Here is a 12,500-nt window from a genome sequence, read left to right as displayed (position 1 = left end):
CATACATCTATCCGTCCATCTATCTGTCTATCTATCTGTCTGTCTGTCTGTCTGTCTGTCTGTCTGTCTATCTATCTATCTATCTATCTATCTATCTATCTGTCTATCTGTCTATCTACCTATCTATTTATAATATAGAATATAGGTAAATATTAGCTATGAATATTCCTCTCTCAAGGCATTTTGGGTTACGGCTGTGGTATATGATGGGGTGCATGGAAAAATTTCTGTGCATATGTGTGTTATGTATAGTATGTACTGTATTTGTGTGTGTGGGAGTCGGGGGTGGGGGACGGGGTATGTATACACACATCAGATGTGTGTTTGGGGGAAAGGAAGGTGTTAAAGTGTGAAAACTGCCATAGTGGGATCTGTACAGCGAGACGGGGGCTATTTGCAGAGCCAAAGTCCACCCATACACTAAATGAGGAGGGGCGTGTGTGTGTGTGTGTGTGTGTGTGTGTGTGTGTGTGTGTGTGTGTGCTTGTGTACGTGTGTGTCTGTGTGGAAAGACACAGGCTCTGTACAAAAAGCCTCGAGCGTGGAAGACAAAGAGATGAAGGGAGGCGGGCGATGGAGGTACGGTGTAAATTACTTTGCGATGGCATCAGCCGGGAAAGTGCTGCAGGTTGCACACACACTCAGGCAGGGGTCACTGGGACGCCTGCCCCCCACTCCTCCTCCCTCCACCACCAGACGTAAACACCAACGAGCGGTTATGGAATATCCCCCTGGACGGGAGAATTTTTCCCCCAGTCCACCCCTAACAAATACCACTACGGCTTCGGCTCACTCTTTTGAGTTTTTTTCTGAGAAAAAAAAATCAGGAAGACATTCCTGATATAATGGACGCTAACTCCCGATGTATTTAAGGGGCTACTTTGAAAGTCAGGAAATTATGTCAAGTTGTTTTGGAAAAAATACTGGCCACTTGGCATCGGCACTTCAAGGGTTTGATTTTATATGAATTTTCTATGAAGTTAATGTTTATTTTGAAATGAACAGTCCCAAATTGTATATGGGAGGAAATCTGTTTGTTCCAAATCATCTCCACATGGTGATATTTTTTTTGCATTATTCCAATTTCTTTCCCCTGTGATCACCATTGAAAGTCCACTGCAGGTCATTTGGGAAAAAAATAAAACCAAATGGAGAGTTAAAGGTTATAGGTGGAAAAAGACCCTTTTAACTGTTGAGAACAGGATAATATGAGAATAATATGAGCATGAGCATAATATAAGTATGATATGAGTATAACGCGTTGATGTCAAAACAGTGTGGAGAATAGTAATGCATGCCAAGCACTGATCTCTAAAAAGAGTAGACACAGCCTTCCCACTGAAAGCACGCGGTGCAAGTTGAAGCCAGTTTCGGTCGTTGCCGCCGCCACATACGGCTGCATTCTGGGGGGATACATTTACTGCGACAAAACAGTACGTCAGTATGGTCCATTCGGCAAACAGGTTCCTGTTACGACCCAATCAGGCGCCACATGCTGTGCCTGGACAACAGCCCCCTGCTTTACTGGTCTGGTCAAGAAAATAAACTCAATTAATGGGGGAAAATAGGCAGCTTGGAGAGGTACGTCAGAGGATTGGACATGCATCCCAATTCGGAAACGTTTAAAGCCGCGACTGTAGTGAATGGTCACGTCTTTGGGGGGGGGGGGGGGCCTCTGCAACATATCTGCGATCGTACGTACGTGACGTGACACCGAAAAGTTCACCGTGAATCTGGTTTCCATTTACGAGACAAGCTCTTAATTCCGGGCTGATAGGGAGACGGGACGTCCTGTGAGTTCACCGGGATGACGAGTCCGACCGCAACCGTCAAATTGAGTCTTTGCACCTGGGGAAGCGTGTTTGTCTTCGTGCATGTGTGTGTGTGTGTGTGTGTGTGTGTGTGTGTGTGTAACACAGCGTGATCTGAACTTAATGTCCAACTCCAAATATGTATTTGCTGCCGCGGATTGCATGGCTCGCGGGCAGATCCAGCGCACCAGGCTGACTTTATCTCTCTCCCTGCATTTTATTTACGAGTGGGAACACAGGGACTCGAACAAGGTTTATTTTGGACCTAGCGCCCAGTTCCTGAAGCAGCGTAACACCGTGTACCGACTCGAGAAACACAACCAAAAATGGTTCATTGGGGGGATAGGGGTTACTCAAACAATACCTTTATGTTGTTGTTGTCTTTCTCATTGTCTTGTGGAGAAAGAAAAGAAAGAAAGAAAAAAAAAGCCTCAAACATCCAATTCTCTGCTTTGTTGAGTACGTCTGGAGTTCATTATTAAGGAAGAATGAATTATTTCAATGCTTTTACTCATTGTTTCCAATGTCGAGGTGACCAGGAGATTGCAAAACCCATCGTGCCAAGGAAAGCAGCCTTGGAAATGTCCACTATCCCCACTATCTCAACTGTCTCCACTTTCTCCACTACCTCCGTTGTCTTCACTGTCTTAACTGTCTCCACTATTTCCACTGACCCCACTTTCTCCACTGTCTCCACTGTCTCCACTTTCGCCGTTCCCATTGTCTCAACTGTCTCAAGTCAAGTCAAGTCACACTTTATTTATAGAGCGCACTTCATACCAGGGCAACAGAATGCGCTTTACAAAGAAATTCAAAAACGAAAGAGAGAACGTAGTTGTCAGCCGGTCATTACAAAAGAATGCCCCTGAAACAACAGCAACAACAAAAGCAAAAACAAAGACAACAAAAACAACAATAAAAGCGACTCCAACCACAGTGTGAGCAACAGCAACAGAAAACAACAACAGCAGCAACAACAGCCACAGAAACAACAACAACGCAGCAGCAACATCGACACCAGCAGCCACAACAACAGCAGAGACGCAAAGACGTCACCAGAACCGGAAGTGGTAGCTCTCACCGGAACTGGAAAGGTCACTCAGGTTAGAGATGGTTAAGTCGAGGTATAAGGCAAGCGAGAGTCAAGTTTAGGTACAAGGTTAGCAGCAGCAAACGACAACACCAGTTAAGGCATAAGGTTAGCGGCACCAACAACAGCACCAGCAGCAGCAGCAACGACAACACCAGCAGCAACAATACCAGCAGCAGACAACAGCAGCAACAAAAACAGCAACAGCAACAGCGCACAAGTGAAGACGTCACCGGGACCGGAGGTGGTAGCTCTCACCGGAACCAGAAATCTCATCTGTATTGAGTCAACAGTGTGTACCATCTCAACGAAGTAAAGCACAGAAAAGACGTCACCGGAACCACAAATGGTAGCCCTCACCGGAAACGGAAATTTCAACTGTGTGCACCATCTCATCTTAATCCAGTCACGGTCCTTTAATTAGCGACCCTAAGTTACGGGTCAAGTTTTCAATCAGAACTCGGGAGGGAGATCCTTTTGACTCTCTCTCTCTCTCTCCGAAAACACTCCCTTCTTATGATCCTGTAACTGTAATATCACAACAGAAACAACCACAGCAACAGAAATAGCAGCAACATCAACAACAGCAGCAACAACAGCAAAACCAAAGACACACGCAAAGACCTCACCTGAGGGAAGACCTCACCGGAACCGGAAGTGGTAGCTCTCACCGGAACCGGAAAAGTCACTCAGGTTAGAGATGTTAGAGATGTTAAGTTGAGGTACAAAGTTAGAGATATTTAAATGAGGGTATAAGATTAGAGTTGGTTATGTTGAAGTATAAGTTTAGGGATTGTTATGATTAGGTATAATGTTCGAGATGATTAGGTTAAGGAATAAGGTCAGAGATGGTTAAGTTTAGGTATAAGGTTAGCAGCGGCAACGACAACACAAGTTAAGATATAAGGTTAGCAGCACCAACAACACCACCAGCAGCAATGACAACACTAGCGGCTACTGTACCGGCAGCAACAATAGCAGCAGCAAAAACAGCAGTGACGGCAGCAGCAACAGCGCACAAGGGAAGACGTCACCGGAACCGGAAGTGGTAGCTCTCACCGGAACCAGAAATCTCATCTGTATTGAGTCAACAGTTCTCAGGGATGCAACACACAGCAAAGACGTCACCGGAACCGGAAGTGGCAGCCCTCACCAGACACTGAGATTTCAACTGTGTGCACCATCTCATCTAAATCCAGTCACAGTGGATGGTTAAGTTTAGGTATAAGGTTAGCAGCAGCAACGACAATACCAGCAGAAACAATAGCAGCAACAGAAAACAGCAGCAGCAATAGTAGCAGCAACAGCACACAAGCGAAGACGTCACCAGAACCGGAAGTTGTAGCTCTCACCGGAACCAGAAATCTCCTCATCTGAATTGAGTCAACAGTGTGTACCATCTCATCTCAACGAAGTAACGCAGAGCAATGACGTCACCGGAGCCGGAAGTGGTAGCCCTCACCGGAAACGGAAATTTCAACTGTGTGCACCGTCTCATCTAAATCCAGTCACGGTCCTTTAATTAGCGTCAAGTTTTTTATTCTGACCGCGGGAGGGAGATCCTTTTGACTCTCTCTCTCTCCGAAAAAACACACCCTTCTTATAATCCTCTCACTGTAATATCACAACAGAAACTACAACAACAGCAACAGAAATAGCAGCACCAGCCACAAAACAACTACAGCAGCAACATCAACTCCAGCAGCAGCCACAAAACAACAACGGCAAAAAAGACAACAGCAACGCACACGCAAAGAAGTCATCGGAACCGGAAATGGTAGCTCTCACTGGAACCAGAGAAGCCACGCGGGTTAGAGACAGTTAAGTTGAGGTATAAGGTTAGAGCTGTTTAAGTTAGGGTATAGGTTTAGAGATGCTTAATTCTAGCCATAAGGTAAGCGAGGGTTAAGTTAAGGTATAAGGTTAGCAGCAGCCACAGCACCAGCAACACAGACAGACAGACAGACAGACAGACAGATAGACAGACAGACGTTAGTCAGTCAGTCATAGACTGTAGCGAACAGCAGGGTTTTTAACCTGCTTTTAAAAGTATTCAGTGTGGGGGCCTCTCTCAGGTCCCTCGGTAGAGTGTTCCATTTACTTGGGGCATAGATAGAGAAAGCAGCTTCTCCTGCTTTAGAGTTGGTACGAGGGATAGTTAAAAGACCACTGCCTGTGGAGAGTTCTTGCTGGTTCGTGTATAATTAGCATTTATTTTCTATACTGAGGTGCAAGGCCATTTATAGCTTTATATACAAGTAGCAGAATCTTAAAATCAATTCTAGCTTTGATGTAGAGATCTAAGAACAGGTGTGATATGTTCTTTTTTTGTCCAGGGAGAACGCGTGCAGCCGCATTTTGGATTAACTGTAGCCGCTGCACAGCTGATTTCGGGAGGCCGGTGAATAGGCCATTACAGTAGTCTAATCGACTCGTTATGAATGTATGGATTAATTTTTCGGAGTCTGCTTTTGACAGGAAGCCTCTTAATTTTGAAATGTTTTTTAGATGGTAGAAGGCTGATTTTGTGATTTGATTTATATTTAGATTGCTGTCTATGATTACACCCACATTTTTGGCTTCATTCTTGCTCTCCAGGGACAGAGAACTTCGATGAGCTGCAATTTTCTCTCTTTGAGCCTTTGCACCAAAGATGAGATATTTCTGTTTTGTCTTTGTTCAGTTGTAAAATGTTCTTTGACATCCATGCATTAATATCATTAATACACTGAGTGAGGGATTGTATGGGTTGTAGGCCATCAGCAGATAGGGATATGTACAGTTGTGAATCATCTGCATAATTATGGTAATTTATTTTGTGTTTCTTTACAATATGTGCCAGTGGAAGCATATAGAGGTTAAACAATAATGGTCCAAGAATCGAACCTTGGGGCACTCCACATACAATATCCACTTCGTTGGACACAAAATCTCCAATGGACACAAAGAACTGCCTGTCCTGTAGGTGGGTTTTGAACCAATTTAGAACCGGGCCAGATAGGCCAACCCATTTTTGTTATCTCACCAATAAAATCTGATGGTCAACAGTGTCGAAAGCAGCACTGAGATCCAGGAGCAGAAGAACAGATAGTTTTTTTGCATCAGTATTTATGTATATGTCGTTCAGAACTTTAATATGTGCTGTTTCTGTGCTATGCTGAGGTGGAAAGCCAGACTGATAGGTGTCTAAAAGGCTGTTTGAGGTTAGATAGTTGTTAAGCTGAAGGTAAACTGTTTTTTCAAGTATTTTGTTGAGGAACGGCAGGTTGGAAATGGGCCTGTAGTTGGCAATAACTGTTCCATCGAGATTGCTCTTCTTCAGGAGTGGTTTAATGACAGCTGTTTTAAATGCTGCAGGGAATATACCCGATTGAAGAGAGCCATTTAAAATTTCGAATACCTCATGTGCTAGGCAGTTCAACTGTTTTAAAAAATGTGGTAGGGAGGGGTTCCAGGCAGCAGGTGTAGGACCTGAGCTGACCAACAATATCGTCTAGTCTTTTTATGTCCAAGGGGACAAAATGAGACTGTTTAATTTCTATATTGTATCGATTGAGTCTATCCTTGTAAATGTCATGTTGAACCTGAAGATTTGTCTTTCTCCATTTTTCATTTTTCTGCCTGGCAACACTCTCTCTTAAGCTGCCTAACAACTGCTCCATTTCTCCAGGGGGCTTTTTGTTTTTCTATGTTTTTAGTTTTAACAGGTGCAATCTTATCAATGATATTTTGTATTTTGGAGTTGAAGTTGTTCACAGGATCCTCAGTGGATGATGCCTTGAACAGCGGTAACTCATTTACAATTCTCTTAAAGGTTTCAATGGTATTATTGTTAATGATTCGTTTTTTAATTGTTCAGGTACCTCTCTGTTGAACAGGAAGAGCAGACACGTCAAAGAAAATGCAACAGCATCATCCATGACATAGGGTACAGTAATATTTAGTCGTTTTGATATGACTAAGTCCAGAGTAGGCCCCTTATTGTGGGTGGGTCCAGAAATGTGCTGAGTGAGGTCAAATGCCTCCAATAAGCTAATAAAGTGTTGAGCATCTGGGTCTGTTTGATTGAACATGAATATTAAAATCACCTGAGATAATTACACAATCATAATCAGTGGAGACCTTGGACAGTAGCTCAGAGAATTCATCAAGAAAGCCACATTTAGATTTTGGTGGCCGATAGACAGCGATGATTAAAATAGGGGCACTGGAGTTTATAGATATAGCAAGGTGTTCAAAAGACGTGAATTCTCAGAGGAGGGTTTCCTTGCAGGTATAGATATCAGAGAAGACAGCAGCTATTCAACCGCCTCCCTGGTCCGCTCTAGTGGTTTGGATGAACTTGAAATTAGGAGGTGCTGTCTCAGTGAGTGCGACTGAGCCATTTCTATCCAGCCAAGTCTAAGTTAATTGAGCAAATTCCAGGTTATAAGTACTTAAAAGCTCATTAACTAAAAATGACGTGTTAGTTAGTGACCTTACGTTTAATAGAGACATTTTTATTGTTCTGGGTGCATGGCTTTGCGGGGTACTGAGAGTTTGAGTCTGAACCGGTAGTAAATTGTTTAGATTCCTGTATTTTACAGGGAAGTTACATGATTTCGGTCTATGGTTTATAAGTACAGGAATTTGTAGAGCAGAGTGACAGTCATTAATGTCAGAGTGGATCGGACTCACCAAACATCAGCAGCGAACAGAGGATTTCAGCGTAAGTTCCATGTTTAAGGTGAGGAGGCGTGATCCGTGATGTTTGGATGAACTCCATCATGTCTGAAGACGTTTGGACGGTTCAAGAAGGTGCCGAAGTTGTCCACAAACGGTATGTTGAGGGAGCAGCAGTATCCCTTGAGCCATGTGTGTAGCTGAAGGACACGAGTGAATTTTATGTCTCCAAAGCTGGGACAAGGCAGCGGGCCGGAGACGATGAACTGGCGGTCTGACTGTAGAAGACTGTCAGTAAGCTTCGTAAAGTCTTCTTCAAGTGTCTCCGATTGTTTGTTCCTGAGATTGTTGGTTCCGACGTGGATAAGAACAGTGGAGGCAAACGGGTTTTGGTCCAGCAGCTGCAAGATTCTGGAGTCTATATCCCGGACGAGAGCACCCAGGTAGCAGATGGTTTTGGCCGCAGGCAGGGTGATGTGTTGAACCATGGAGGAGCCGACAATGAGCATGGATCGAGGTCCGGCAGCAGAGGAATTCCGAGGGACAGCAGCATCGTCCTCCCGGAGGCGGTGCAGGCAGGCGGTCCAAGTCAGTGGCCGCGGGGCGGCCCCGGCGGGTGGAGATCGCGCTGCGGGAGCTGAGGCGGCGCTCTGTGGTGTTGAAAACAGCGGGGCCCGCGGCGGCGGAGGAGCCACCAACTGGCTCAGAAGCGGAGGCCCGGGCAGGCGATGGATAGTCTGGCGGCAGTGGGAGCAAGGCCGGCGGCGGTAGAGACCGTCTTGGTGCCCTCGATGCCACGGTGGACTGTGAGACCCCCCCTAAAGGAGGGAATTCCCACATATCTCTGGCATCGACTGTGGGCTCCAGGGCTTGGAATCTTTTCTCCAGCCGGAGAGTCTCTAGCATAGAGCGGCACAAGGAGCGCACACAACGCCGGCCACGGCTCGCCGCCAGGGTCCAAGGCTCTGGGATGGAACAGGTCCGGAACCTGGGCCATGGCTCCTCCACTGCCTCCACTGTCTCAACTGTCTCCACTGTCTCTGCTGTGTCCACTGTCACAACTGTCTCCACTGTCTCTGCTGTGTCCACTGTCTCCGCTGTCTCTGCTGTCTCTGCTGTCTTTACTGTCTCCACTGTCTCCACTGTCTCCACTGCCTCCACGTTCTCCACTGTCTCCACTATCTCCTTCAGCATCACTTGCCCCGCCTAGTGGCGATACTGCACAATAACACCATTACTCAGAGAAATGGGTGCTGTGCTGTCAGTTCAGGTGTCTTGTAGTATAATAATAACACAACCTTACGCCAAGAAACTTGCAAGTCTCACCGAGTGTTTTTTCACACCATTTATCACTCCATTGCACTAAAGAGGTGTTTGATACGGGGGCGCGATATCTCATTGTGTACACCTTTGCAGGCAAAATATTAAGTCAAAACTGCACTGTTGCGAACCTTTAATTTGGCCAAATCCTGTTATGGCAACCGCGGTGCCATCAACACAGCAGGGCTCACACGCACTACATCCGAGGACGAAAGCGAGGCTTCTGGATCCTGTCTCGCGTCGCCCGAGCGTCACGGGAGAGAGTCGTTGTTCTCAGTCGAGCCGCGGACACCAGACGCGGCTCCGTGCCCGACCACGACCAAACAGTAAGTGCGGACGGGGCATTAGAGTTGGCAGAAAACATGCTCGTGTTGGAAAAGCCTCGAGGACAGAGGGGAAATGACATCAGCATGGCTTATGTTTCAAGTACGCTGTCATCATGAAAACCCTGTGCGACGTCGACCTGTTGACATGGACTTTGATGTGATTTATTTTGTTTTATTTTAATTTTATATATATAAAAAAAGAAGATCTGTACATTAAACATATTTTCTTTCTTAAGTGCGGTTGACTTTGGTATGGATATGGCATCATCATTATAATTGATCATTAACTGATCGATTGAATAAATGCACCAATTCAGATGATAAGCAATTGATATTTTTTCACAAAAGAGATCCAGAATAGATCGACTCTGCTCTTAACGGTGTTATGCAACAGGAACATGGCAAGTGTGGCGAGTCACAGCAAAATGCACAATCAGGAATTTTCAGCAGGGTCTGACGAAGGCGGTCGGGACGACAATCTGAAGACTTCCCAAATACTTCTCACGCATACTTCCCTGGCCTCAAAAGGTCTTGAGTGTTTTCCTTTTGTGGGAGCATTCCTCTCGGATGCCCCCCATTTCAGCAGCAGTGACATCTGACGCACACGCACGCACACACACACGCACGCACACGGACACACACACACACACACACACACACACACGCACACGCTCACACACACACACACACACACTCGCACCAACAACACATAAAAAGTTATGAAAACATGCGGGAACACAATGTCAGACGAACATATTTCAACTTTGGAAGCCGTTCTGATGGGTGTTATTATCCAATCACTTGACCTTCTTCTGGCGCGGCAGTCGTTGCTGCGGCACGCCACAAGTTTCGAAGTGTCTAATTCAGTGGAAATTTCAAATTAGGCATCATGGGTTTTGTTTTTCCACAGCACATCAGGAGAAAAACAAAAATATTTTTTTTTTATCTGATGCTTGCGTGTGTCTTGCTAAGGTCAGTAGCAAGTCATTCCTCTAATAATAAGTTGTCCGGAGTGCTCAGGCCAAGGCTGTAAATAACGGAGAGCAGTGGGGGTGAGACGGGGGTGGAAAGATACTCAGAGGAGCGTTCTGCTGCTCTCTTACTTAAAAAGGTGGTTGGGAGTGGACAGTTATGTATGCATACTGTATGCATGTATGTGAATGTCTGTGTGTACTGTATGTGTCTGTATGTATGTATGTATGTATGTATGTATGTATGTATGTATGTATGTATTGTATCTATACAGGAGGTAAGTGTGTATGTGTGTATGTATGTCCACAGTATATATGTAGGTACACTGATCAGCCACAACATTAAAACAACCACTAATAACCACTAATATTGTGTAGCTCCCCCTCGTGCCGCCAAAACAGCTCTGACCCGTGGAGGCATGGACTCCACAAGACCTCTGAAGGTGTCCTGTGGTATCTGGCACCAAGACGTTAGCAGCAGATACTTTAAGTCCTGGAAGTTGTGAGGTGGAGGCCTCCGTGGATCGGGCCTGTTGTTCCAACACATCCCACAGATGCTCCATCGGATTGCGATCTGGGGAATTTGGAGGCCAAGTCAACACCTTGAACTCTTTTGTCATGTTCCTCAAACCATTCCTGAACATTTTTGGCAGTTTGGCAGGGCGCATTATCCTGCTGAAAGAGGCCACTGCCATCGGGGAATACCGTTGCCATGGAGGGGTGTACTTGGTCTGCAACAATGTTTAGGTAGGTGGTACGTGTCAAAGTAACATCCACATGAATGCCAGGAGCCAAGGTTTCCCAGCAGAACATTGCCCAGAGCATCACACTGCCTCTGTAGGCTTTGTGCCATCTCTTCCCCAGGTAAACAACACACACCCGGCCATCCACATGATGTAAAAGAAAACGTGATTCATCAGACCAGGCCACCTTCTTCCATTGCAACATGGTCTTGTTTTGATACTCATGTGCCAAGCCCACTTTCGGCGGTGGACCGGGGTCAGCATGGGCTACCCAGTAGCTACGCAGCCCCATATGCAGCAATCTCCAATGCACTGTGTGTTCTGACACCTTACTATCGTAACCAGCATTATCTTTAGGAGCAGTTTGTGCGACAGTAGCTCTTCCATGGGATCGGACCAGACGGGCCAGTCTTCGTTCCCCACACGCATCAATGAGCCCAAGGCACGCTGAAGAACCAGGTCGCCGGTTCACCGGTTGTCCTTCCCTGGACCACTTTTGGTAGGTGCTAACCACTGCATACCGTGAACACCCCACAAAACCTGCTGTTTTGGAGATGCTCTGACCCAGTCGTCTAGCCATGACAATTTGGCCCTTGTCAAAGTGGCTCAGATCCTTATGCTTGACCATTTTTCCTGCTTCCAACACGTCAACTTCAACAACTGTTCACTTGCTGCCACCCCTTGACAGGTGCCATTGGAACGAGATGAGCAATGTTATTCACTTCACCTGTCAGTGGATTTAATGTTGTGGCTGTATGTGTGTACGTATGTATGTTAAGCATTCCAGTACAAATGAGGGATGCAAGGCCAAACAGGAGAGAGAGGCTGTCACAGCACATTGTATGTGAAGACCCTCCAGCCCAGGAAGGCTTCTGGCCATGTATCACAAGTGACACAAATTCTTTCCTAAATTAGGAATTTTATTTTATTTTTTCACCGTGCTGAATAAATGATCTAATGATGTATCAACCGGGCTTAAACGAAACACGGATTTCTTCACCGAGGTGAACGTCCCGGGACATGTGCTCGGCCTACTCGTCGAATGCGCGTTTGTTGCCTATTTAGGATTTCTCCGCTCCGGCCTCTTCCAGCCTGGATATGTCCCACGACGTGCTGAACTCCGGAGACCTTTCGTTTTTCGTCTCTCTCGCTCTCTCTCTCTCTCTCTCTCTCTCTTTCTCTCAGGGCCAGACGCGAGTGGGCCTCGTATCTCAGGTCCCTCCGCGAAGGTCCTTGTGATGAGTCCAAACAACCAAACAACATGGTAACCATAGCGCTCATCGCGGTCAACACACACTTTGTTTATGTCTGCTTTGTAATATCATCAAGATGTTTACATCAGCCGGGCACTCGGCCAATTACAATACGCTGTCGTTTTGCTCCATAATTAAAAGAAAGCAAAAACAGGTTACGCAGAAAGGAAGGGGAGCGGCGGTGTTTAAAGTTTTCCACATTGTTGCAATAAATAATCGTTCTCATTTTAGGGGAACAATGACTGTTGTTCGCGTTGAGTTCATCGCTGAGGAATTTGACTAACCTCATTTTTTGACTCTCTCGCTGTCCTTCTCACCTTCCTT

General features: G+C 45.9%; 1 protein-coding gene across 4 annotated transcripts in view; it reads right to left on the bottom strand.

Annotated features, from left to right (window-relative positions):
- The window catches only part of rgs3a (regulator of G protein signaling 3a), a gene marked incomplete at its 5' end in the record, with an annotated part of 137,914 nt that overhangs the window by 23,652 nt on the left and 101,762 nt on the right, over positions 1 to 12,500 (bottom strand). Inside the window, one exon of one of the 4 annotated variants that reach the window (XM_080018320.1) lies at positions 2,176 to 2,234. The exons of the other annotated variants lie outside the window; for them this stretch is intronic. Of the gene's footprint in view, positions 1 to 2,175; positions 2,235 to 12,500 lie in introns of those variants that run through there. 4 annotated transcript variants of the gene reach the window in all.

Source organism: Zeus faber (genome assembly GCF_960531495.2).
Source record: "Zeus faber genome assembly, chromosome: 17".
NCBI lineage: Eukaryota > Metazoa > Chordata > Actinopteri > Zeiformes > Zeidae > Zeus > Zeus faber.
The sequence above is the reverse complement of the archived record's forward strand: the minus strand, read 5'-3'. Positions and strand labels throughout refer to the sequence as shown.